The 27766-nt window shown below is 41.8% G+C and overlaps 1 long non-coding RNA gene across 1 annotated transcript in view; it reads left to right on the forward strand.

The window, feature by feature from the left end:
• LOC133049248 (uncharacterized) overlaps window positions 1–27766 on the forward strand; it is a 54441-nt gene that overhangs the window by 21571 nt on the left and 5104 nt on the right. The window contains exons 2-3 of the long non-coding RNA XR_009691254.1: window positions 4092–4158; window positions 6784–8088. This is a non-coding gene — a long non-coding RNA (uncharacterized LOC133049248). The remainder of the gene's footprint in view (window positions 1–4091; window positions 4159–6783; window positions 8089–27766) is intronic.

Genomic DNA, 27766 nt, shown 5'->3' on the forward strand with positions numbered 1-27766 from the left:
TCTGAAAGGTACACAGATGTTGAACAAGCAGATCTTGGGGAATCAACAGAGGGAAGGCCAATTTAAGTAAAAGAAAGTACATGCAAAGACACGAATGGGGAGGATTATGACCTGTATCCCAGAACAGGCTGTTGAGAATAGGCTGTATATGGGCTAGTTGTAGGATAAAAGCCTGAACAGATGAGTTAGGAACACATGGTGGAAACAGCCTAGAATGGAAAGCTGCAAAGTGTTATGTTCTACTAAACAGAAAGTGAAGGGGAGTCATCAAAGGCTTCTTAGAGCACTGGTTGTGAGAGGTAGGTTATGTGGACAAGCAGATTCTCTGGGCCTCAGGTTGTCACATATGCTTCATGCCCTGCTACAAGCACTGCTTTAGGAAGATTTATCTTACAGACTGTTCCCTCCTCTCAAATGTCAAGAAGAACAGAGGCAAAGATGATGGCCAAATTAGTGTGGCAACTTGGTGCAACAAACTCAACTATCTGTACATTAGATTGGGTACAGAGTGGACAGGAGTTAGGGTAACAGTTAAGAATTTATTACAGTAGTCCAGGTAAAACGCTTTTAAAGACCCCTAACTACAACCTGGTCATGAGACTGTACATGCAGTAGAAAAGCACACTTGAAGGAGAAGGTAGATGACTTTGCAACCAACCAATGGGGAAGGGGAAAGGTGAGAAAGGGAAGGCACAGAGAAGCATGACTGACCTGCAAGATTGAGTCACTAGGGGAAGGATGGTGTTTCCAAGTGAAGTAGTATGAGTTGGGAGGAAGAGGAGCCAGTTTGCGGCCTGAGGTTGCAGAAGATTATGCTGGATTTAGGATCTGTGGATTTCAGAGTGCCAGTGGCCATCTGGGTCAAGTTGTCCAGCAGGCAGTTGGATTAGGTGGAGGTCAGGCTACATTCCTGGAGATTGTGCAAAGTGGTGAGCATTATTTAACCTATGGGGCAAGAGGTCTGCGGGATGCCCTTTGAGGATGAAGCCTTGAGTGATGGCCAGGTTTATTCTTAAACCTGGGGAAAAAGAGTCATGGAGAGGTAAGAAGTCAGAGGGGTAAGAAGGAGGTCGGTCTTGCTTTAGGAATCCAGGTGTGTCAGATAACTTATACTGGTTCCTCCAGACTCCCTCTCCTGCTTCCTACATTCTGCTCTCAGGCCCAAGTGTGCCCCATATGGCTCCGTGTCTTTGGCTTTAATATGTGTTGAGTCAAAGGGGAGTCTGGCAGGAGACACAGAGGAGGGAGGAGAGGGAGAGGTTGCCTTGCACTGGCTGTGATCTACTCACCGCTGTTCTCAAAGTATTAGTACCTGCTATGCATGATTCTCCTTCCAGGCTCTGTAACTTTCGCTCACCTTGTCCCTTGGGGCCAGGAGTGATAACTATGTGGCTGCTGCCATTTCCGAATGCATCCCATACCTTATGGCTCCCTTAGCTCTGCCTTCAGTTTTGTACTTAGCTTTTTATAACATTTGTAACACTTAATAAGTTATCCTAATTTGAGTGTTCTACTTGTTTGCTGTTGGGACCCCAAATGATATACCTACTATACCCTAATGTTAACAGTAAGTGTTAACTAGGAGTATGACTGGGAACACTGACATTGTCCTAACTCCTACCAATAGCGCCTTTTCTTTATAGGAATCAACAGCAAAATTTAATTGCCACCATAATTCTACCTAGTTCTTCAACTCCTACTCAGAAATTGACATGCACTGAATAAAGGGGACCTTTGCTAATCAAACTAAGCTGTTGTTCGTTGTTTTTAGCCACTAAGTCATGTCTGACTTTTTGTGACCTCATGGACTGTAGCTTGCCTGGCTCCTCTATGGGATTTTCCAGGCAAGAATAGTGAAGTGGGTTGCCATTTCCTTCTCCAGGGGATCTTCCTGACCCAGGCATCAAACCTGAGTCCCTGCATCTTCTGCATTGGCAGCTTTATGGCTGAGCCACACCTAGGCCTAAAACCACGAGCACATTTTTGACAAAGATGCTGACTGATGCATGAAGACAGTAAACACATAGATAAGAGGGAAGCATCCTTGATTCTTGATACTCTCAAGATGGGCACAACTATCAGTCAAATGCGCTAGAAGTAAAAAAGAATCCCTGCTCTTTGGCTGTCTGAAACACTTAGTGCTCTCCAGGAGGTCAATGGCCAGCCATTGTTGACAGCCTAGCTTCTCACAATCTTCTCCACTTTCAAAGCTGAATCTTACACTGATTTCTCCAGCTTAAAGAAGACTTTGACGACAAGAGTATCCAATTCCAGGTATCTACCTGAATCAACCCTAGGGGCCCATGGAAACAGATGAATTCAGGATTTAGTGGTCTTTTTAAGCCACTAAATATTGGAAATATTGGCTAAGACTCACGTTCCCAACGCAGGGGTCCAAGTTTGATCCCTGGTCAGGAAACTAAACCACAACAAAGATCGAGGATCCCATATGTTGCAACTAACACCTGGTGCAACCAAATAAGTTTGTTTTTTTTTAAAGAGGAACTATAGAGGGAAATTTCAGTAATTCTCGGGTACACGGAGCCTGGTCTCATTTCTGAAACTTCATCTGTCCTTGCAGTATAAAAAAATATCTGAGAATGGGGTTTCGTGGCCTTGGCAGAGATAAGTTTTAGATTTCAAGAGAGAAGGAAGGAGTCTTTGAGTTAGGAAACATGTTTAAGTGGTGAATAAGCACAGGCACTGAGGTTTTTAAGAGCAGCTGGGTTTGGCAAATATGAGGCTGTTCCTTCTCTCCCTTTTTGTTCTCTTCTCTCCTTTGCACAGTGAGGCAGGCTTCTGGGGTCTGAGTATTTCTCTGGTCACTGGTCAGACCCGCAGGAGAGCTTCCCTGGACACCTTGAGAATGAGCTGTTCTGAGAAGCTTGCAAGCCTTTCAGCATGGCAGGACCAGGGGTGGCAGATTTCTGATGAGAGATGGTCCTGCTTTCAGGGCTCTGCATCAGAAGTCATACGGCTGGCAGATGCTGCTAAAAAAGCAAGCACATTCCATTCAAGGCGGTGCTTCTAGCATACTGCAGCTGAAGAAGGGACATACTCTGGGTTAGAGCCAAGGCTGAATGTTGGAGAGTGACTTCAGAGGTAAAACTTGACCTCTCTCCCCTTAAAGAGGAAACTACCAGGAAGGGATTCTAAACCATGAAACAAGTCACTAAGGTTGCTTTTACTATCCCCAAGCTCATGGCTCACAAAACTATTGTTAATCCTGGTCTCACCATGTAGCTTTAGGAATGAACACACTATCCTATGATGGGTATGTTTTAAGTTATGTCTTCTATGCATTTAGTATCTTCAACAGAAATGCACATCAAGATTTGCTATAAATAATCCTGATGGGGATAATCAAAAGTTGTGGCCACGTGACTTCCTAGTTTTCCTTCACTTTGATTTATATCTGCTGTGTTCTTTGAGATAACAGAGACTCCTATTTATTACTGCTAATTCCTTGACACAGAATCCCCCTGAAGGATATGTATCATTTCCCTTTTCTCCCAAACATACATTCATGTTAAAAATCTTTCCTGTAAGTGGGGAAATTTATAGCAAACAAAAAATTGCTGCATCAGTTCAAGTTTTCAGAGAAATCCTGAAGGGACTGAAGCAAGTATAATTAGCTAAGCTGCGCAACAACAACACGAGGCTAATTCTGGGGAAGAAGGAGGGAAAGCGTGACTAGGAAAATGTAGATGGCAATAATTGGACAGTCTCAAAGTGACAGCTCTGTGACATGAATGCAGAGTCAAATTCATTTTATTTATTGTTTTTATTTATCTTTGACTGCCTTGGGTCTTCGTTGCTGCACGCAGGCTTTCTCTAGTTGCGATGAGTGGGGACTACTCTTCGTTGTGGCGTGCAGGCTTCTCATTGCCGTGGCTTCTCTTGTCGCAGAGCATGGGCTCAGCAGTTGTGGCACACAGGCTTAGGTGACCTGTGCTATGTGGGATCTTCCCAGACGAGGGATCGAATTCATGCTCCCTGCATTGGCAGGTGGATTCTTAACCACTGGACCACCAGGGAAGCCCTAAATTAGTTTTAAATAATAACATGTCTCATCTGCTTTGTGTTATTAGGTCTGAGACAGTGCTCTGAGCAACTACCATGCACTATCTGATTTCGCCCTCACATCAACATTCTGAGGTACGGAAATTGTGATTATTTACATTTGCTAGATGGTGAAACTGTGGCCCAGTCACACAGTTTGCAAACAGTAGATCAAGTATTCAAATTTGGGTCTGACTCCAACATTTCTCCAACAAATGTATTTCATTTCATTTCTCCAACAAATAGAAATTGGGCACCCACTCTAAGTCAGGCATTGGTAATGGGCAGACAGTGGTATCTGTCTGCAGGACATTTATAATCCAGTAATGGTGATGAACGTTAATCACATATTTGGGTTAGAATTGTCATACACACCACGAACAAATGGTAGAAGATATTCTTATATTGCAAACCCCAAGATCATGCCTATGTCAGATTCCCAGGAAATACTGCTTGAATTGTGGACTAACCCTAGTCTTGGCAGAGGACCAGGAAAGCTTTTCTAAGGTCTTGAACCTTGAGACTTGAAGGATGATTTGGGCTGATTGGGAGGTAGGAGCACTTGCCAGAAAGGAGTGTTTTAAGCTGCCCACCTAAAGTACTCAATTCCAGGAAGAACCTTAGCAGTTAGAAGAGATACAAAGTAGTCCAAAATTGAAGCATGGAAGGTGGGCGAGTGTAAGTGAGGGTCAGTGCAGTTTAGTCGCTCTGTCTGTGTCCGACTCTTTGCGACCCCATGGACTGCAGCACGCCAGGCTTCCCTGTCCATCACCAACTCCCAGAGTACACCCAAACCCGTGTCCATTGAGTCGGTGATGCCATCCAACCATCTTATCCTCTGTCGTCCCCTTCTCCTCCTGCCTTCAATCTTTCCTAGCATCAGGGTCTTTTCCAATGAGTCAGTTCTTCACATCAGGTGGCCAAAGTATTGGAGTTTCAGCTTCAGCATCAGTCCCTCCAATGAATATTCAGGACTGATTTCCTTTAGGATGGACTGGTTGGATCTCCTTGCAGTCCAAGGGACTCTCAAGAGTCTTCTCCAACACCACAGTTCAAAAGCATCAATTCTTCAGTGCTCAGCTTTCTTTATAGTCCAACTCTACAGTTCAACTCCAACTTTATAGTCCAAGGTTCAAGTGAGGGTAGCCAAAGATAAACTATAAAGGTAAAAAAAGGTAAGCTATCCAGGGTCATGTGAGCCACATAAAGATTTGGACTTCCCTGGTGGTGCAGTACATAAGAATCTGCCTACCAATGCAGGGGACATGGGTTCAATCCCTGGTTCAGGAAGATGTCACATGCCTCAGAGCAACTAAGCCCATGCACCACAACCTCTGGGCTCGAGTGCTCCAACTACTGAAGCCCACACGCCTAGAGCCTGTGCTCCACAATAAGAGAAGCCACCGCAGTGGGAAGCCTGTGCACCACAATGAATAGACCCTGCTCACCACAACTAGAGAAAGTCCGAGCAAAGCAACAAAGAGCCAGTGCAGCCAAACATAAATAATTTTTTGAAAAACAGGTTTTAATCTTGATTCTAAGAGCAACAGGTTTCCAGGGAAGGATTTTAATAAGGAGAATATCACCCATGGGTTTCCACTGATCATTCTTGCTGGAGTGCAGTCAGTGGGAAGGTCATTTAGAGATCTGTCACCATGGTCCAGACTTGGACTAGGATGATGGCAGCAGAGAAGGGGAGAAGTGAGTAGATACTTAGGAGGTAAATCCCTAGAAATGAAGGATAAGAGTGGGGAATTGTGTCTGTCAGGGTGCCTAAATTAGTTATCTATTGTGGCAAGACAAATTACCTCAAACAGTAAGTATTTAGTATCTCACAGAGTCTCTTGAAAGGTCAGAGACCTGGGAGCAGCTTACCTGGGTGGCTCTGGCTCAGTCTTTCATGAGGCCAATGTGGAGATGTTGCATGTGTCACAACATTCTTACGTTTTCATTGGGGCTAGAGGATCTGCTTTCAATCTCACTCACGTGATTGACTGCAGGCCTCAGTTCCTTACGACATGGGGAATGTCTGATGTGAAGGTTGATTCACCCCAAAGTGAATGATCAGAAAAAGAGAGAGTGTGCAAGGTGACCAAGAAGAAAGCTGCAGTGTTGTTCATGACCAGTCTCAGAAGAGACACGCCATCACTTCTGCCACTTTCTACAGTTAACACAGACCAAGTCTGACAAAGTGTGGGAGGGAACTACCCAAGGACATGAGGGGACTACACAGGAGGCACAGCCTGTTAGGGGCCACCTTGGAGGCTGATAACCACTGTGCTCGTTGTGAAAAAGACGGCACTTTCAAATGAGGGTAATTTGAGAAGTTGTGTGTATGTAGGAATAGTTGTTTTGTCTTCTTACACAGGGACAATTTACAAAGATGTGTGCAAGGAAAAGAAAGACCACAAAGGAATAAAGACCACACTGGAAGCAGAAACTGTTATCATCCCCTATACCCAAGGGCCAAGAGGAGGGAGAGGTTGTTGGAACTTCGAAGGTGAGAGAATCATGGACAGCAGGCCCACCTTGAGAGAAGCTGAGTTATTCTGTCAGGCGACATGGCCAGCCATGTGCCTGGACATGCGGGGAGCTGACTGCTACCACCTTTCTCTAGCTATGCATTCAATGACATCACATGGGTAGCCACATAAGTTTTGGTTGGTAATATAGCCAGAGATACCAGTGAATAATATGAACCAGAACTTTTTTTTCTTTCAGAGACCCAGTTGTTAAACATTTACAAGCACACTGCTGGACACAGCCAGCCTGAGGCAACCTCTCAATGTGGGAGCTAAGAAAACTCACTCACTCTCAAGTTAGGAAGAGGACCAACTCAACCAGGAAGCCAAACACAGGGGCCTCTTGACTCAATTAATTGCTCTTGACTTCCTCTAGTCAAACCATCCCCTGGGGGAGACAGCAAGTGAAGGAGGGTGGAGCGTGGATCCAGCACAGCAAGGCTGCGTATCAAGTATGATTCTCCAGCTCCTTCCGCGAACAACCACATAGATGGCGATTCAATTCACTGGGCACTGAAAAAAGACAAAGTATCACTTGTCACAATCTCTTTTAATTATAATTTTGTACCCATCCATATCTCTCCTGCTTCCCCACACCAGTGGGGGTAACTTTGGCAAACAGCCGAAAACTGGATTTTCTAGTAGAGTCAGAGAATGAGTTCATTTTTTTGTTTAACTTTTTTAAAACAATAGAGACTGACTCTAATTGAGAGAATTTATTAGAAAGGTGTGAGAGAGCTCAGAGACTTGAAAAAGGACTTGAAGAACGAGGCTCATGAAGGCAGAAACAGGGCAACTCTGAATCACCCAAATGGTAGGAAGTAATCAATGATCTCAGAGCACCTTTGATGAAGAAAATCCTTCTCCAATTTTTTTTTCTTTCATAACAGTCCTTGAGTTATTCTGTTCAAGATGCACTGTTGGAAGGCTTCCCTGGTAGTCCAGTGGTTAAGAATCTGCCTTGCATTGCAAGGGACACCAGTTCCATCCCTGGTCTGGGGCGATCCCACATGCCAGAGAGCAACTAAGCCCATGCACCACAACTACTGAGCTTGCGCTCTAGAGCCCAGGAGCCGCAACTACTGAGCCCACGTACCTAGAGCCTGTGCTCCACAACAAGAGAAGCAAATGCAATGAGAAGCCTGCACACTGCAATGAAGAGTAGCCCCTACTCACTGCAACCAGAGAAAGCCCTTGTGCAACAACAAAGACCCACCACAGCCAAAAAATAAAATAAATATATCTTAAAAAAAAAAAAAAAAGATGCACTGTCTTAGAGTAAAATTCTATTGGCCAGCTTCAGTCACTAACTACTCTTGGCAAGGAGAAGCCAAGGGTTCCTTAACAGGCTCACTGGGACTCACAATAAGGAGCCAGGAATCCCCAAAAAGGGATTCATAATTAAGAACAGGAGGGCAAATGGATGCTGGGAAGCCAAGGAGCAGCAAATGTCCACTACAGCCTGGGACATGACTTTGCTCCAGGATCCCTCCTCATTTGGCAGGTAGGGAAAGGAACAACTTTCAGATCATTAATGTGGAAGTAACGAGGAATTAACTGTTCTTTAAAAATCTCTAAGCATAATGTCAATAGTTCAGAAATGTCACACGATTTGACATTAAGAGAATTAATCTTGAAAAATCACAGGTATGTAAATAAATGTTGGAACTAAAATGAATAGCTGAAATGTGCTGATGTTTTAAAAGGAAGGTCAGATGCCAAATATCAAACCTGATGAAAAGATAAGTGTGTTCCAGTTGCATTCAGAGGAAGTGGAAAATGTAGAGTTAAAGCAAAAATAGGCTGTAAGTACTGGAAGTTTGTGGGAGGCTTTCTGATATACCTCAGCAGTAACTATGAGCTAAGAGAAAATGCGTCATGTTTAAGGCCATGGGTCCCCTGACCTGCACTGCTCTGCCCTGCTCTTTTCCACTCATCTAAGCCCTGCTGTCCTTTCAAGATCCCACACACATGTCTTCTCTCAGATCTTCCTGGACCAGCTCAATCCAGCCCTGTTCACAATTAAATAGCACTTCTTGTTCCATGCACTCGGCACTTCCTAAATGTCCCCATAGGTTGTTCCACATCTTCTGATGTGTGCATCCTGATCCTCATCAAGTCCAAGAATGCTGGAGGCAGGATCTCTGTCTTATGATGATAATAAGTTGGCTGTGGAGGTTTAAAGTAACTTTTAAAAACTTTGGTCTTTCTTCCCTTTTCTAGTTCCTCTTCTGCCTTCACCCTGAAAGTGAGGACCTTAGCAAGGATTTGCCTCTTCTCCCTCTTTTTTTTCTACCTCACAGTGTTCTTGAGAGAAGTAAGGAAAGCATACAAGTAACAGACCAGACTTAAGACTCACATGTTTTAATTTTGTTTGCTGCTCTTTCCCCTGTCAGCCAAAATCTAAGTGCACAGGAAGATCCTTGAAATGGTTACTAACATTGATGGTATTTGTTTCGTGCTGCACATCCTTCCTCAATGATCTCATCCACTTGGGCAGTTTCAGCTGTGATCTTTAAGTGGGTGACTTGCCATCTGCCTTCAGCTGATTCATCTTCCAAGCCCCGGGCCCATATTTCCAATGGGAAGTTCTGTAAACATCTCAGACTCAACACATCCTGAATTGAACTCATCTTTCCATACAAACCTAATCCTTCTTTTTACTGAGGTACTTGATCACAAGTTATAACTGAGCTAGATGTGACTTCAGCTTGAAATACCAGAAATGTCCTAGCTCCAGCATCTCCCTTTCACTTTCTCCCATCCAATATCCTAGTAGAGAATACCTTGTGTTTCTAATGTTCTTTTTTCTCTGCAGCCCCATGTCTGACTTTCATTAAATCTCAACTGAAACCTTACAAGAATGTCCTGGCTAGTCCCTCTATCTCTGCCCCCCACCTCAGCCCTGCTCTACACTGTCATTAGAGTTCTTTTCCTAAAACACTGATAAGATTTTTATCAAACTCCAGCACCCTCCCCACATACATCAAAGTTTTTAGTCTCCTTCTTACTGCATGTAAGCAGTCAAAGCTGTCCACAGTTTTCAGCCCCTGCCAAACTTTCTAGCCTCATCTCCTCTGCAAACTCCAAACCTAATGCCACCCCCTATTTCACATTCCCAAGATATGTCCTCCACTGTCACACAGTTAATTCAGTTAAAGTTGCTTCCATTGTCTTCAATAGTCTTGCCATCCAGGATCTTCTTAATCTTACATCTTCTAAACTGCTTTACTAATTTTAACAGTTAAAATCAATTGTTCTTTCAAGTAGTAAATATTCATTACCGAGAACTAAATGTGCGTTAGGGAATTTACATACATGATCACAGGAATCCTCACCACAATTGAGTAAGTTGGGTATTACATGACCACAATCTCTTACCCAAAGTCATGAGGCAAATCGTGCTTACAAATTTAGGATATCTTGCTTTTTTAGAAAGACAATAGAGTGGACCGAGTCAGTTTCCCTATCTGTAAAGTGGAAAGGGTAAGAACTAGTGCGGTATTCACCTCGTAGCGTTGTTGTGAAACAGGCAATGTGTTCCATCGGAAAAGTGCTTAATGACATGGCCTTATTCAATGCATTTTGGGAATCTATTGACTTGTCATAATTCATAATACAGCAGCCTACGAACAATGCCTTGGTAGGAAGACAAATGCATCAACTTGTATAGTTACCTAATTTGTATCAGAAAAGTAACTTGGATGGTGATAAGAGCCTTCATTTTGCTGGCAGTTGTGTTTCTTTTTCTTTCTTTACTTTCACTTCCTTCTGCTAATTACCACACCCTTTACTCAATGTTTCCTACCAAAATCACAGGCCTTCTGCCCCTGCAGTAAAAATGGGTTCTTCAGTTTCCTGGCCCTGGAGAAGGAAATGGCAGCCCACTCCAGTACCCTTGCCTGGAAAATCCCATGGACGGAGGAGCCTAGTAGACTACAGTCCATGGGGTCGCAAAGAGTTATTATTAATACATAATTTTCTCTGGCCAAAAAAAAAAAGAAAAAAATTATACCAGATAATTATTCCCTTCCTCTCTGACAAAAACACTTCATGACAATTATGCTAATTTTAGGAAGTCATGAAAACACTACTAACAAACTCATCTCCTTTACTCTTCCATGGGATGTAGATGAGATCAAGAACGTAGTACTGGCAGGGACCTTGGAGTTGAGGTGGTACATATGATCTGGGCTTACTTAATTATCTAGAGGCAAATCTCGTTTTATTGCACTTCTCAGATTTTGTGCTTTTTACAAATTGAAAGTTTGTGGCTACCCTACGTTGAGCAAGTCTACTGGCACCATTTTTCAAAAGGCACTTGCTCACTTCATGTTTCTGTGTCACATTTGGTAATTTTCATAACATTTCAAACTTTCATTATATTTGTGTGGTGATCTGTGATCAATGACCTTTGATGTTACTATTGTAATTGTTTTGGGGCACCATGAACTGTGCCCATGTAAGCTGGCAAACAATTGATAAATGTGTATATTCTGATTGCTCCATTGATGGATTAGTCCCCCATCCCTTTTCTCAGGCCTCCCTATTCTTGGAGACACAACGTTATTGTAATTAGGCCAATTAATAACCCTACAATGGCCTCTAAGTGTTCAAGTGAAAAAAGGAATTACACACCTTTCACTTTAAGTGAAAGTGAAATTGTCAGCAGGGTGACAATATACAGGCTATTTATACTCTTTTCCCAATTTTTAACCAATCTGTTGTTTCATGTCTGGTTCTAACTGTTGCTTCTTGACCCACATACAGGTTTCTCAGGAAGCAGGTAAGATGGTCTGGTATTCCTATCTCTAACTTTAACTTTCCATAGTTTGTTGTGATCCACAGTCAAGGGCTTTAGTGTAGTCAATGAAACATGTTTTTCTGAAATTCCCTTGTTTTCTCTATGGTCCAATGAATGTTGGCAATTTGATCTCTGGTTCCTCTGCCTTTTCTCAATCCAGCTTGTACATCTGGAAGTTCTCGGTTCACTTACTGCTGAAGCCCAGTTTGAAGCATTCTCTTGATATGCTGAGTAATACTGATCAATGTCCAAATGTTAACCAACCTTGCATTCCTGGAAACCACCCCATCCCAACCACTTGTTCATGATGTATTATCCCTTTTTTCTTATTGAATTTGATTTGCCAAAATTTTGTTAAGGATTTTTGCATCTATGCTCATGAGGAATATTGGCTGTAACAGTTTTCCTTTCTGTAACATCTATGCTTAGTTTTGGTGGCAAGTTAAGTATTGGCCTCATAAAAGGAGTAGAAAATTATTCCTTCCCTCTATCTTTTCTGAAATAGTTTTTGAAAATTTGTATTATGTCTTCCTTAAATGCCTGATAAGACTCATCAGTGAAGCCATCTGATCCTGGATTCTTGTTTGTGGCAAGATTTTAAGTCACAAAATTCAATTTCTTTAGTAGGTGTAAGATTATTTGGGTTTTCTACTTCTTGTTATGTCAGTTTGATAAATAGTGTCTTTCAAGAAAGCTATTTCATCTAAGTTGGACAATTTACAGACACAAGTTGTTTATACTATTTCCTTTTATCCTTGAAGGTCTGTAGACTCTGTAGTTGTGCTCCCTCTTTTATTCCTGATGTTGCTGATTTGTATCTTCTCTCTCTCTCTCTCTCTTTTTTTGGCCATGCTATGCAACATGCAGGATCTTCCCCAGCCAGGGATAGACCCTGTGCAGCGGAAGATCCCAGTCTTAACCATTGGAGTGCCAGGGTTTCCTGTACCTTCTTTTTTTTTTTTTCCCATTGATCTTTTCAAAGAACCACCTTTTGCTTTCATTAATGTTCTCTGTTTTTGTCAGTTTCTGTTTCACTGATTTCTGCTCTTTCTTACTGCTTACTTTGAGTTTCTGCCAGGTCGCTTCAGTTGTGTCCAACTCTTATCGACCCCTTGGACAGTAGCCTGCCAGCCTCCTCGGTCCATGGGATTCTCCAGGCAAGAATACGGGAGTGGGTGCCCCTTCTCCAAGGGATCTTCCCAATCCAGGGATCAAACTCGCGTCTCTTAGGTCTCCTGCATTGGTAGGAGGGTTCTTTACCACTAGCGCTACCTGGGAAGCCCCCTTAATTTACTCTCATTTTTCTAATTTCTTTTTCCTACACCTTTACTGAGATAGTTGACATATTGTGTAAATTTAAGGTGCACACTATTTTAAAATTTTCTTAAGGTCAAAACTTAGATCACTGATTTTAGATCTCTTTTTTCCTAACAAACATTTAAAGCAATAAATTGCACTCTAAGTACAGCTTAGCAGACAAGTTTTGATATGTTGAGCTTACATTATCAAATAATTCAGGATATTTTCTTATTTCCCTTGTGATTTCTCTTTGAGTCAGGGGTTATTCAGACATATGCTGTTTACTTTCAAAATATTTGGTGCTTTTCTCTTTATCTTATTGTTATTATTGCTCATTTAATTCTATTATGGTTAGAGAATACATTCTGTAAGATTTCAGTCTTTTGGTATGTATTAAGATTTATTTTATGGCCCAGGATATGATCTATCTTGGTGAACATTCCTTACATACTTGAAAAGAATGTGTAGTTTGAAGTTGATGAGTGCATTATTCTATAAATGTCAGTTAGGTTATAGTGTTGATAATGTTTTTCAGATCTTCTACAGCCTTACTGATTTTTCTGGTTGTTTTTTTTTCTATCCATTACTATAGAAGTATTTAAAATTTTCCAACTATGTTTATGTATTTGTCTATTTCTCCCTTTAGTTCTATCAGTTTTTGCTTCATATATTTTAAAGTTCTATATATATAATTATGTATCATAGCAATGCATAATATCATTATAAAATGTCTCTCTGCCTATTATGAAACTTTTTTTGAAGTCTGCTTTTATTAATGTAGCCAGTCTAACTTTATTATGTTTGTATTTTTAGATGCTTTTACTCTACTTATATTTCTGTTTTTAAAGTGTGTCTCTCACATACAGCAAGTAATTGGGTGTTGCTTTTTAAATTCAGTCTTACGGTCTAACAATCTCTTCTTTTTGATCAGAGTGCTTGGCCAATTTAAAGTTAATGTAATTGTTAATCTGATTGTATTGTGGTTTACCATTTTGCTGTGTGTCTTATCTTTATTATTTCTTTCCTACCTTCTTTTATGTTAAACAGCTATCTGTAGCATTTCATTTTAATTCTTGTATTGACTTTTAAGCTACATCTCTTGGTATTACTTCTTTAGTGATTGTGCCAGGGATTACAATCTTTAATTTCTCCCAGTCTACTTAGAGTAAATGTTAATTTAACTCTAATGTTGAAATGTAGGAAACCTGTATATAAATATTGAGAAACGGAGTATTTCCTGCCATATCAGAAAACAAGGATGTCACAGTCATCAGTGATCCCAGTCCTCCAATGTGAGCTTCTGAGCCCTAAGGCTCTCACGAAGAATACCTGAGATCCTACAGCCAGCAGGACTGCAGTCACTCCTTATGTGAGCCTTAAGGGAGCTCAGGATGTGAAAAACACAGGGTACTAGCCCCAGATAGCTGAGATGCATATGAAAGGAATGAGCCTAGACTCTTGAATCTTCCCATACATAGAAAAGGGCTAAATTCCTTAACTTGGGATATCTGGTTTTCTTTAACTTCCTTTAAGTCCTTTAACAAGGGCTTCCCTTGTGGCTCAGCTGGTAAAGAATCTGCCTGCAGTGTAGGAGACCTGGGTTCGATCCCTGGTTTGGGAAGATCCCCTAGCGAAGGAAAAGCCCACCCACTCCAGTATTCTGGCCTGCAGAATTCCATGGACTATACGGTTGCAAAGAGTTGAACACAACTGAGCGACTTTCACTTGGGATATCTGGTTTTCTTTAACTAACAATAATCTTTTGATGTTCAGATTACCTGCCCTTTGTTGCAAAACTTCTATATAACCCAGTTCCTCCTCTCATCTCCTTGGAGTGGTTCTTTCAGGGTCACTTGAGATGTTATCTCCTGGGCTTGAAGTCCTAAAAATTCCCACCAAATAAAACATAATTCTCAACTTTTGAGTTTTGAATATTTTTTAAGTCAATAATATATATAAACATATATAAATCTACATGTATTATAAACCAAAGAATACTAGACCCCAAGTTTGTGCTCTACCATTCCTGATTCATGGTGAGATATTCCATTTTAAACCATATCTTAATAGTTATAATCTAACACAAGTAAGTCAAAACCAGTTTCTCACTGGATTAAGAAATTTTCTAAAAAAATTTTGTGTCTTTATGCCATTAAAAAAGCTAGTAATGGAAAAACCTGAGCAGCTCACTGAGATTTATTCCTTGACTCTGAAACAAACATATGGAACATTTAAGTTTCAAAGTTGAAAGAGAATTAAAAATCCTCTAGTCACACCCTCATTTTGTACACAAAGAGAAATTCAGACAACTAATATCACATACATCCATTTATTTAATAGTTTACTTAAAATTTCACATTCATTCTAAAAACATTTATTAACTGCTTCTTTGTCATTGAAAATATAAAAGTGAGTAGACACTAAAAGTCATTGAATTGTATACTTAAAATAGGTGAGTATTATGGTAGGTAAATTATACCTCATATGAAACTGTTGGGTTTTTAAAAAAAATATTTAATTATTTATTCAGGCTGCCTTGGGTCTTACTTGTGGCATGTAGACTTCTTAGGTGCCTAGTTGCCCCACAGCATGTTGGATCTAGTTCTCTGATCAGGGATCAAACCCAGACATCTCATTAGGAGCATAGGGGCTTAACCACTGGACCACCAGGTAAGTCCCTGAAACTGTTTTTCAGTTCAGTTAAGTTCAGTCGCTCAGTCGTGTCCGACTCTTTGCGACCCCAGGAATCGCAGCATGCCAGGCCTCCCTGTCCATCACCAACTCCCGGAGTACATCCAAACCCATGTCCATTGAGTCGGTGATGCCATCCAACCATCTTATCCTCTGTGGTCCCCTTCTCCTCCCACCCTCAATCTTTCCCAGCATCAGGGTCTTTTCAAATGAGTCAGCTCTTCACATCAGGTGGCCAAAGTATTGGAGTTTCAGCTTCAACATCAGTCCTTCCAATGAACACCTAAGACTGATCTCCTTTAGGATGGACTGGTTGGAGCCCCTTGCAGTCCAAGAGACTCTCAAGAGTAAAATTCAGTCCATCAAGGAGTTCACAATATAAGATAGGCATAAACAATTACAAGAAAATGTGAACATGCTATAACAGACCCGCATGCTGAATCACGTAACACTGGAGCACCCTAGGGCTCAGGCTTGTACCTCCTGTATTTTCTTTCTACAACCACTCCCTTCATGATCTCATTCACTGTCATGGCTTTAAATATCAATTGTATGTTGATGACTCCAAAATTTTTATCTCCAGCAGATGTCTCTCCCAAACTCCAAACTCACTAATCCAGCTGACAACCTGACATCTCTCCTTTAAAGGCTGTGTGTATGTGCAAGGTCATGTCAGTCATGTCTGACTCTTTGCAATGCTATGGACTGTAGCCTGTCAGGCTCCTCTGTCCATGGGATTTTCCAAGCAAGAATATTGGAGTGAGTTGCCATACCCTTTTAAAGGGGATTTTCCTGACCCAGGGATCGAACCCGCATCTCTCATGTCTCTTGCATTGGCTGGCAGGCTCTTTACTGCTAGAGTCACCTAGGAAGCCCCATTTAAAGGCTCAGTTCAGTTCAGTTCAGTCACTCAGTCGTGTCTGACTCTTTGTGACCCCACTTTGCTTTCTGCCATAAGGGTGGTGTCATCTGCATATCTGAGGTTATTGATATTTCTCCCAGCAATCTTGATTCCAGCTTGTGCTTCATCCAGTCCAGCATTTCTCATGATGTACTCTGCATATAAGTTCAATAAGCAGGGTGACAATATATAGCCTTGAGGTACTTCTTTCCCGATTTGGAAACAGCCTGTTGTTCCATGTCTAGTTCTAACTGTTGTCTCTTGACCTGCATACAGATTTCTCAGGAGGTAGGTCAGGTGGTCTGGTATCTATTTCTTTAGGAATTTTCTACAGTTTGTTGTGATCTACACAGTCAAAGGCTTTGGCATAGTCAATAAACCAGAAGTAGATGTTTTTCGGGAACTTGCTTTCTTTTTCAATGCTCCAATGGATGTTGGCAATTTGATCTCTGGTTCCTCTGCCTTTTCTAAATCCAGCTTGAACATCTGAAAGTTCATGGTTCACATACTGTTGAAGCCTGGCTTGGAGAATTATCATCTAAAACTCAACATGTTCAAAAACAAATTTCTAAACTTCACTTCCATATCTGCTCCGGACACAATCTTCATCATTGCAATTCATTAATAGCTTCATCTTTCCAGTTGAATGAAGTGAGTGAGCGAAAGTCACTCAGTCATGTTCAACTCTTTGCAACCCCATGGATTTACAGTCTATGGAATTCTCCAGGCCAGAATACTAGAGTGCGTAGTCTTTCCCTTCTCCAGGGGATCTTCCCAAGCCAGGGATCATACCCAGGTCTCCCGCATTGCAGGCAGATTCTTTAACAGCTGAGCCATAAGGTAAGCCCAAGAATACTGGAGTGGGTAACCTTCTCCAGCGGAGAATTTTTTACTGAATACTTTGGCGTCATCTTTGACTTATTTCTTTCTCTCATTTACTCCATCATGAAAGCCTACTAGCTCTTCCCTCAGCATATATCCAGGATCCAACCACTTCTTACCATCTCCCCTGACACAATCTTGGTCCAAGCCACAATCTTCCCTTGTCCGGATTACTGCCTTGTCCTCCAACAGTCCATATTCCATGAATCAGAGGAACCTTTAAGATTGTAACTCGGATAAGTCAGTTTTCATATCAAATCCTCCAAGGACTTCCTATCACATTCCTAGTAAAAGCCAGAGTCCTCACAATGGCCTCCAGGACCCCATGAAGTCTTGGCCCCCATCTCCACTCTATTATATCTTTCTGATCTAGTCTCTACTACTGTTGTTTTTGCTCACTTTGTTCCAAGCACATGGGCTTCCTTGTTGTTCCTCAGATAGTATTGGCAAGCTCCAACCTCAGGGCCTTTGCACTAGCTGTTCCTTCTACCTGAGCTCTATTAGATATCCCCATTTCTCTCTCCTTCAAATCTTGGCTCACATGTCCTTTCCTCACTGAAGTCTTCCTGATTAATCAATTTCAATTTGTAATCAATTTGTAACCCCCAACCTAAAACTCATACCCTTGTGCAGAGACTTTCTATTGGTCTTCCCACTCTGTTTTCTCTATAGGCACTTACACTTTCAATATACTATGAAAAATACACTTATCTAATTCATAGTCTATCTCTATTAGGCTAAAAGCTCTATGAAGGAAGGCTGTTCCAAGCATCTAGAACAATAGGAATTCTATAAAATATTTGAAAAACTGAATAAACATGCCTAGTACTCTTAGAAAAGGAAATGAGTATGGTTCCTTCTTCAACCTGGCCAGGTTTTTCTGTCTGGGTTTTGGGGGAGTGGGGGAGGGGAACTGTAGCTAAGATGGAGGAAAAGGTTGCTGGCTGTTAAGCAAGGGTTAACTGTGGAAGTCATAGTTGAACTTAGTTATGAAAGATGATCAGGAATTTTCTAGATCAAGAAGATGGTGAAGAGTATTCCAAATAAAAGGAACAGCATGTGCAAGAGCAGAACATTTTGCAAATTTATGGCATGGTCACAAAAGGCCAGAGAGCTGGGTATTTCCTCCACACACCAGGGAAGTATGGAGTAGGAGAGGGTCCAGAGAGGAGGCCTGGAGGGCTAGTCAGAACCAATCATGAAAAGTGGAGGCAGATTAAACCCTGGTCTCCCAACACCCTTTCCAATGCTGTATTCACTGCTTTATACAGTTTCACTTTTCAGTCTAAAAGTTATTTTTCTTTTAGATATTGTAGGCTGATACCTTTACCACCCACATTTTCCTTTATAAATAAATATGCATTCATGATCCGGGACTGTGAGATTTGTGGTAGGTGATTATCAAAAAATACGCACATTTTAAAAAGCAAAAAGCTGAAAGGACTCATGTTTTGAAATAGATTACAGATTTTTGATTACTTATATGCAAAATACTGAAATAATCAAAGCTTCCAAAGAAATGACAGTTGGTGTCTTAGAGATAAAACTCTATACGAAAAAAGTACCTGTAATATAACACAGAGGGCTGTGGAAACAGATGTTAAGTTTTGGGGAGGACTGAAAAATATCCTCCAAATCTTTTGGTAACTGGCAACTATTAAATCAACACTGAGATTATATTGGCCATTATGTATCTGAATTGTTAAATTAGGAATGAAGAATAGGAAACTGTATGCAATAAACTGATTATGGACTATAATATCATGTTTTATCCTTAAAAGTGGTATTTCTTATACTTTGGTTCTCCTTAACTTGATATGTAAACTGAAGATCTTGTACCTTTCAAACTTCATTAGAATTAAGTATTAAATATTAAAAATATGCAATAGCAGAACAATTATATGTATATTCAACAAATATTTGACAGACTACTATGAGCAAAGAATACAATTTGGTTTTAGATTCCAAACACAAAGTAAGACACAAAAGCAAGTAGCTATTTCTCTTTTCTTAAAATAACCATGAGGAATACACTGATCTATAGTGTAGAGAACAACCATTCAAATGAATCTGCAAATTTACAGTCTTGTTTGGCTTAAGACAAAACAGTTGTGAGAATCCACCAAAAGCCCTGCGGAAATCAGACCACTCCCATTGACTTGTATGCACAACTGACTAAAACTTTGTTGAAAACTGTATCTGCCTGTATTTGCCTTCCAACAGAGATGTCATTTAGCTTCCTTATACTGTAGTGAACTCAGCCTCCATCTAGCCCTTGGGAGCCTGAACCACTGTAATAAGACCAATTTTCTATGCATTAACATATATGTCCGTAGTATTTTTTAAGTGCATTTCTTATAATATGTAGCAAGAGCCAATAGATGTTCTGTCACTTTGACCTAGCAACTCTACTCCTGGGAACTTATCCAAAAAGAACTAATTCCACAGAAGTAAAAATCTAGATGCACAAAATCTTTTAGCACAAGGCTATCTATAACAGCCAAAATCCAGAAGCAACCTAAATTTCTGTAACCAGAAAATGATTTAGAAAAGTATAATACACCAACAACATGTCCTATTATGTAATCACTGAAAGCCACAACCATGAAAACTGCAGAAACTTCAAAAATATTTTTGATAAACCTGAAATCAAAAGGCAGTAATTTTTCACATAGTACTGTGACTATAAAAGTATAAAACCAGATGAGTGTGTGAAAGATTAGATGATAAAGTGGAAAAACGAAAACAACTGTTTTAGGATGGAGGAATAACAAGTTTGTTTTACATATAAAAATGTTTCAAGTTTCGTTTTGCATCAACTTTTCAACTGAAGATTATGCCAGGCAGAATCAAGTCACACCATGTGGATATGTCCAAACAGATCACACATAAAAGCTGAATTTTTACAGAATTGACCCGTTTGTGTTTTCTGTGAGCTCCTTACTATAACTGTCTCTGTAGTATCATCATTTTTACCACTGTTTTCAACCTTGCAGAGCTGTTTCCAATAGACATATGTTGGGCCTCATCTCAAAGCTACCAAGTCTGAAACTCCAGAAGTGAGGCCTGGGCATAAGCATTTTATTTTATTTATTATTTTTAAAAATTGAAATACAGTTGCCATGCAATACTATGTTAGTTTCAAATGTACTCCATAGGGATTTGATATTTGCATACATTATGAAATGACCACCATGGTCAGTCAGATGAGGAACCATCTGTCCTCATATAAGTCATTACAATATTATTGACCATATTCCTTATGTTGAATATGACGTGCCCTTGGCTTTTTTATAACTGGAGGTTGCACCTCTTAATACCCTTCACCTATTTTGCCCATCTCCCACCCCTCTCCCCTCTGGAAACCATCCATTTGTCCTTTGCATCTGTGAGTGTTTTCATTTTGCTTTGTTTGTTGGCTAGCTTTGTTCTTTAGAGTATTTTAAATTTACCTCCAGGCAATTCGAGATTCAGCTAGGGTCACAACCACTGATAACACTATGTAAGAGGACCAGTGACCTGAAAGCCAGACTTTCCTGAAATTTAAAAGAAAACAAAAAACAAAAAAGCTTTTTAAACTACATTTTAAAGAAGAAACAAAAATTATAGTCAATGTTCAGGTGACATTTTCAATTTTCATTCCCTGGGATGTAGGAAAATGTAGCAAATGTGTTCACACAGCTACAACCGAAGGCATGCTTTCCTGAGGTCCTCAGAGCACACCAAACCAGAGAAGGAGGATGCTGGAGCCATCCCAGACCCGCCCGCAAGGCAGGACCCCTGTGGCCATGGTGACCTTGTAACATGGCAGCAAGAGGCTCTTGGGAATTTCCCAGGAGGCAAATATTTCTTTCTTCATTAAATTTATATGGTGCTCAAGACACTCTACTCATCCCAGAGTTATTATTTTGATATCTAGCAATTTTCAGATACTCGGCTGCTCCCTGCAGGCACATGAAGCTCTGTTGCCTCCAGCATCCCCTATGGCAGTGTCAGTAGAGAAGGGAGAGCTTTCTGCAGGCACAGGAGGAGCAGTGAAGTCACTCGGTCGTGTCCAACTCTTTGCGACCCCATGGGCTCCTCCCGGCCAGGCTCCCCCATCCACGGTATTTTCCAGGCGAGAGTACTGGAGTGGGTTGCCATTTCCTTCTCCAGGGGATCTTCCCGACCCAGGGATCGAACCCGGGTCTCCCGCATTGTAGTCAGACGCTTTTACCATCTGAGCCACCAGGAAGTCCAGGAGGAGCAGAGTCCACCACAAATAGTCCTCTCAGTTCTGTCCTAATGATGAGGCCTCTCCATCTACTTCTTCCCAAATGAGCACCTTACAATCCATTCTCCTGTTGGCTAGTGGTTCTTTCCATTCCTCTTTGGTTTATAGGTTCTATGAATGGGCCACTATCTCAGAATATTAGAGTTGGGAGGAACTTGCCCCAATTCTTTTAAGTTGAGAAAACTAAGGCCCAAAGAGGATAATGATTTGCCCAAGATCACATAACTTTGATGAGGCAAAGCTGCTTCCCTGTCTTAAAGTCCACTCTTCTTTATTATTATTATTAGGAAACTTCTACAACCAACCCATAGGCTGCAGGACATGTGCCTGAAGTTGTTCTAGTAGTGGGGACAGTCGGCAGTGATGTATCCACACTCTCTTGCCCAGCCACCCTGTGACAGGTAACATATATCTGAGACATCTGCTGTGATGTATTGAAATTGTTCAGACGGGTTATCCTGGGGTGGAAGCTAGGAGAGGCTGAACTTCCGACACTAGCCCTGTTAACACACCTCCTAAGAGGAGGTGGTGTTTGGGTAGAAAAGGAGAGGCAAGAATTGCTTGTAAGGCTATGTACCTACCTTCGCTGGTGACTCAGTCAGTGAAGAGTCTACCTGCAATGCGGGAGACCTGGGTTCAATCCCTGGGTCGGGACAATTCTCTGGAGAAGGAAATGACAACCCACCCACTCCAGTATTCTTGCCTGGAGAATTCCTTGGACAGAGGAGCCTGGTAGGCTACAGTTCATGGGGTCACAAAGAGTCGGACATGACTGAATAACTAACACTTTCACTTCACTTTCATATACCTTAGATTGCATGTCAACCACTCTCCATAAAATCCTGAGTGTGAGTTAAATAATAGGATACAGAGCTTTTTCAAAATTTTTATATTCATGCAGTTGCCAAAACATGACTGAGATAGAGTCTAAATTACCTGAAAGGATTTAGTATTTGGAATTCTGTATCCACTTTTGTTAGAGAAAAGATTACAGAATGTAACTGCACAGCAGCCAACTTAGCGCCATGTTGCTGGATGTGTCATTGACAGGACAGACTGAACTGTGTCCTCCCTAAATTCACATGCTGAGGCCATGTGACTGGGTTAGAGCTAGGGCTCTGAGGAGATGGTTAAGGTTAAGTGAGGTCACCATCTCTGATCCCACACCCACTCCAGGATTCTTGCCTGGGAAATCCCATGGATAGAGGAGCCTGGTGGGCTACAGTCCACGGGGTCGCCAAAGAGTCGGACACGGCTGAGTGACTTTCACAAGAGACACCAGGCTCTCTTTCTCTGCCACATGAGGACACAGCAAGTAGGCAGCCAACTCCAAGCCAGTAAGGTGTTCTCACCAGAACCTCACTCTGCCTGGACTTGCAGCCTCCAGGACTATGGAAAACGAAAGTATGTTGTATAAGCTACGCAGCCTATGATATTTTGTTATGGCAGCCTGAGCAGACTGTGACAGGAATCTCCAAACACCTCCTGGACTCTCTAGGCTTGGTGTTCCAGACTCCCCAGCGTGGGCCCAGGAACACCAGGTGCTCCCTGTCCAGACCACCAAATGTCCAGCTTTGGTTGGGGAAGTCCAGAATCAGTAACAGTAATGTAAGTTCTGCCACCTTTGCCAGCTGTTCACAAGCAGGGTATTCTGGAACTAGGTGCTTTCATATACAAACAAGAAAGCACAACCACACACCAATGAATGCAATCACTCGTTCAACAAACAGTCACTGAATATCAACTATGTGTTGGCCACACAAGCATGAGGGATATAGTGCTAAACAGAGCAGACGAAACTTCCTGTTCTCAGACAGCTGATCCTCTCTTGAGGGAAGATAGATGATAAATGAAATAAGTAAAATATTAATATATGATGTGCTAGACAATGATAAGAAAAATTAAGCAGCAAGGAGGCTAAGGAATTCACGTGATTTGCAATAGAGATGTCAGGGGACGTCGTCTCACTAAGAAGGTGCCAGAGGAGTAAAGACCTGAAAGAGGTAAAGGAGCGAACCAAGCATATGTCAGCAAAAGAACATTCCAGAATGGTAGAAAGGACTGAGGCATGTTGGCGAACACCAAGATGGGCGGTGTGGCAGAGAGAAGAACTGGGGTGAGAGAGATGGTGTACAGATCACGCAGAGCTTGTCAACCAGTCCATTAACTTCACCCTCAACTCTGCGAAGAGCAGCGGTATGACCTTACATTCTACCAGAATCTCTCAGGCTGCTGGGCTGGCAAAGCTGCTGTGGAGTAAAAGCTTGGAACATACGCTCTATTGGCCTCCTAGGGCTGTTGTAACCAGTTACCACACATTGGTGGCTTAAAACAAAAGTAATATATTCTCTCACATTTCTGGAAGCTAAAGACCTGAAATCAAGGTGTCAGCACCACTGGTTTCTTGTGGAACCTCTGATAGAGAATCTGGCCCATGCCTCCCTCCCAGCTTCTGGTGGTGCAGCAACCCCTGGTGTTCCTTGGTTTGTAGCCACATCACCCCAATCTCTGTCTGCATCTTCGTATGACCTTGTCCCCCATGTGCATTTCAGTGTCTGAGTCCAAATCTCCCTCTCCTTTCTCTTATAAATACTCTAGCCATTGGATGTAGGGCCCAGCCTAATCCAGTATGACCTCATCTTAACTAATTCAATCTGCAAAGACCTTGTTTCCAAATGAGGTCACATTGACAGCTTCTGTATGGACATGAACTGGAGAAGATATTATACGACTCACTACACATACCTGACATTAAATACTTCATTTAGGCTTATAATCTGAGAAAAACCAGCCTTAAAAAAAAAAATCAATGCTAGATTTAGATCCCTACTGTTTATAGGAAGGAAAACATCATGTGAAGCACTGGTAGGTCCTTCCATAAGATGGAACTGGCTGAAAACAAATTATAAATAAAAATGCCAAACAAAGTCCAGGTCTGAGGAACTAATCTGTTGGTTTTCTTTTTTTTTTTTCCCCTAAGTAATAGTAAACTTACATGAACATGCACATATGAAAAGAAAACCAAAAAAGGCTTCCACAAAATTACTTTCAATAATCACCTTTTTAGCCCTGGCTCTGCGAGTGAATGACCTTGACTCTAGCAATAGGGTCAGCAGATCTGTACTCAGGTCTCAAAGATAAAGGTAGGGGTGTTGCTGTTGTTGTTGTTTAGTTGCTAAGTTATGTCCGACTATTTGTGACCCTGTGGACCATACATAGCCTGCCAGGCTCCTCTGTCCATGGTACTCTCCAGGCAAGAGTACTGGAGTGGGTAGCATTCCCTTCTCCAGGTGATCTTCCTGACCCAGGGAACGAACCCCAGGGCTCCTGCATTACTGGCAGATTCTTTACTGACTCAGCCACCAGGAAGCCCAAAGGTAGTGTAGGGGCTGCCAATCCTTTTCTGGTGACTTAAAAAAAAATTTTTTTAAGTTTTTATTTACTTATGTATTGATTTGGCTGCACCTGGTCTTAGTTACACTGTGCAAACTCTTAGTTTTGGCACTTGGAATCTAGTTCCCTGACTAGGGATCAAACCCAGGTGCCCTGAGTTGGGAGCATGGAATCTTAGCCACTGGATCATCAAGAAAGTCCCTCCTAGTGACTTTTAAAAAAGGGACATGTTTGTGTCCCAGGAAACAAAAATGTGGGATAAATTCAACCTCTGTAAATAAAAATAATGAAATTCTTAAATACCACATCTCTTCCCCAGGCCCATCCATTTGCCACCCTGCTCCACAAGGCCTTCGGAACCCAGTTCACTGAGGTTCAGGAAAAAAATCCCAGGAGCGAAGGTCAGCAAGGGACGCATGGTGCTTTGCCTCCTTTACCTGCCCCGTTTCCTGCAGCCAGCTGGGATTCTCAGATGGCCTGGTCTCAGCACGGTTACACAGCTGAGTCCACCTCAGAATAAAGTCGTGGAACGTTTCTGGAGAAGCTATTCAGCACAGGAAGCTGCTTCGAAGCCACACATTAGTGATGTCTGGTGATCACAGGAATTCTCTCTCTTGTGTTCTTCAGTCTTTTATACACACATACACTTCACACAGTCTTTAATGCATCGCCTCTTCTATACACCACCCCCAACTCTTCTGGTCTGGCTTTTCCTTTTTTCCATACCCTCTCCCCACACATGAGCACTCAGTAACAGCCCCCCACCCCTGCCAGTACCTAACCTTCCTGAGCACCTGCACCACCAGCCTTTCCACTCAGCTGTCCACCGGATACAGTCCCGCCCCTTCCCATCCTGTGTGGCCTGGAGCTGGAACCAGGCCACAGCTCAAATCAACTTGCCTCCAACACGGGCTCCACGCACACTTCTAGGCCTGCTTGGGGGAAAGGCACCCACCAAAGCCTCCACTTGTGAAGACAGACACCTCTGCTGCTTCTCCCCACAGACAACCCACTGCCCCCAGAGCCCATACTTTTGGTATTTCAATACTAAGGCTAGAAGGAAGCACAGAAGTGTGAAAGCCCAAAGAGAGGTAACCACTTTCATTGAAAAGAAAAATTTTTTTTCGGCATACCTTTTCGTTAAGATTCAGCCTCTTTTGACGAAATATCAGTTAATTCCCACCTTTTTTCTAACTCTCCTGGGTCTCACAGCCATTTTCACGTTTTCCTGAGTGCTCCCTCTGGAGATAAGCTTGGCCTGCAAAACGCAGATCTGAGGAACTGAAGAAAAATGAGAGGTGCGGGGAGAAAGACCCTCTGCACAAGCCGAAGAGGGGCCAGTCCTAGCCGCAAGATCTACACAAGGATCACAGAAGACGATGCACTCCCTAGAGCTCAGCTAACTGAGAAACGGGCGTCGAGAGGGGCCACGAGGACAGCGGCACTAACTTCCTATATTTCGGCCAGAGGAAATGGTCTTTCGCACTACAGGACTTATAAAATCCGGCTGAGCGACCCCGGTGCAGAAAAGGTCTCCTGGGAACTCGCTTTCCAGGCGCTCCCCGCCCCCGCCCCCGCCCCCGCCGTAGGAGAAGCGCATGCGCGAACATGTCACGTGGTGTGCGCTTCAGCCGGATTAGCCCCAGAAGCGAAAGTGGTTCTAGAGTTCTGTGGGGTGCTAGAACTTTGAAGCAGAGAAGTCTGAATATGTTTTTCTGTTAGTATACCTCAGACTAGGGGCCGGTTATTTGGAGCGCACTTAGAATTTAGGATGAGGTCACAGAGAAGCTGCCTTAGTTTGCAGTGAGTCCGTCTCAAGAAGAAATTTATTAAATGGTTAGGTCAGAACTGTGCTAAATCAAAAAGACTTGGGACGATTCGTTAGTGAAATACCATGTGTTGGCTTTAACTGGGTTCTGGTTGGCAAAAGACGTTTTGAGAAACATCATATGTTAACATTAACTGAAAATTAGATTTTCTTGGGGAATCATTATTAGTTTTGTTAGGTAACCAGGGAAGGGTCTAAGAAGGAAAAATACTTAAAATTTTCAGATACACATGTTGAAGTATTTAGCCATCTAATGATGTTTGGAATTTGTTTTAGAATATTTAAACTTGCTAAATCAAAGATATGGGGTAGGGACTTCCCTGGTGGTCCAGTGGTTAAGAATTTGCCTTCCAATGCAGGAGACACTAGTTTGGTGCCTGACTGGGAAATTAGATCCCACATGCCAGAACTAAGACCTGCTGCAGACAAATAAATTTATAAATAAAAATAAATATTTTTATTTTTAGAAAAAAGATGTTATCTGGGATTTGTTGTAAACCATTCCAGGAAAAATGTTGATAGGGGAATAGATTAAAACAAGATTGACAGTATTGATATTGCTAAATCTGAGAAATAGGTACTATTCTCAAATATTTTCACATATTTAAAATTTTCATAGTGAACATATGAAATGTACAATTTTCAATAATGTGATTTAGGGAAAAAACACTATAGAGAGAACACTATTTCAATACATTAAGTTGTTCACACAAATAATCAAAAATTTTAAATAGAAAAAAAGATTCAGTCTCTTTTGCCCTACCTTTGGTTTCATGCTTTTTCCTTCAAATGGTAGCATATTAAATACGTTGCTGTATGCCTTGCTTTTTAATATATCTTTATTGATACATTGAAGAAGGAAATGGTAACCGCTCCAGTATTCTTTCCTGGGAAATCCCATGGACAGAGGAGCCTGGTGGGCTACGTATGGTCCACGGGATCAAAAAGAGTCAGACACAACTTAGCGACTAAACAATTGACGCACATTTTACATATCATATAATTCACCCATTTCAAGTGTAAAATTCAATTTTCTTTTGTAAATTACCAAGTTGTGCAGCCATAACCTTAAGGCAGTTTTCAGTTTTTTCCATCACTTCAATAAGATCCC

This window comes from Dama dama, chromosome 30, assembly GCF_033118175.1.
Source record: "Dama dama isolate Ldn47 chromosome 30, ASM3311817v1, whole genome shotgun sequence".
Lineage (NCBI taxonomy): Eukaryota > Metazoa > Chordata > Mammalia > Artiodactyla > Cervidae > Dama > Dama dama.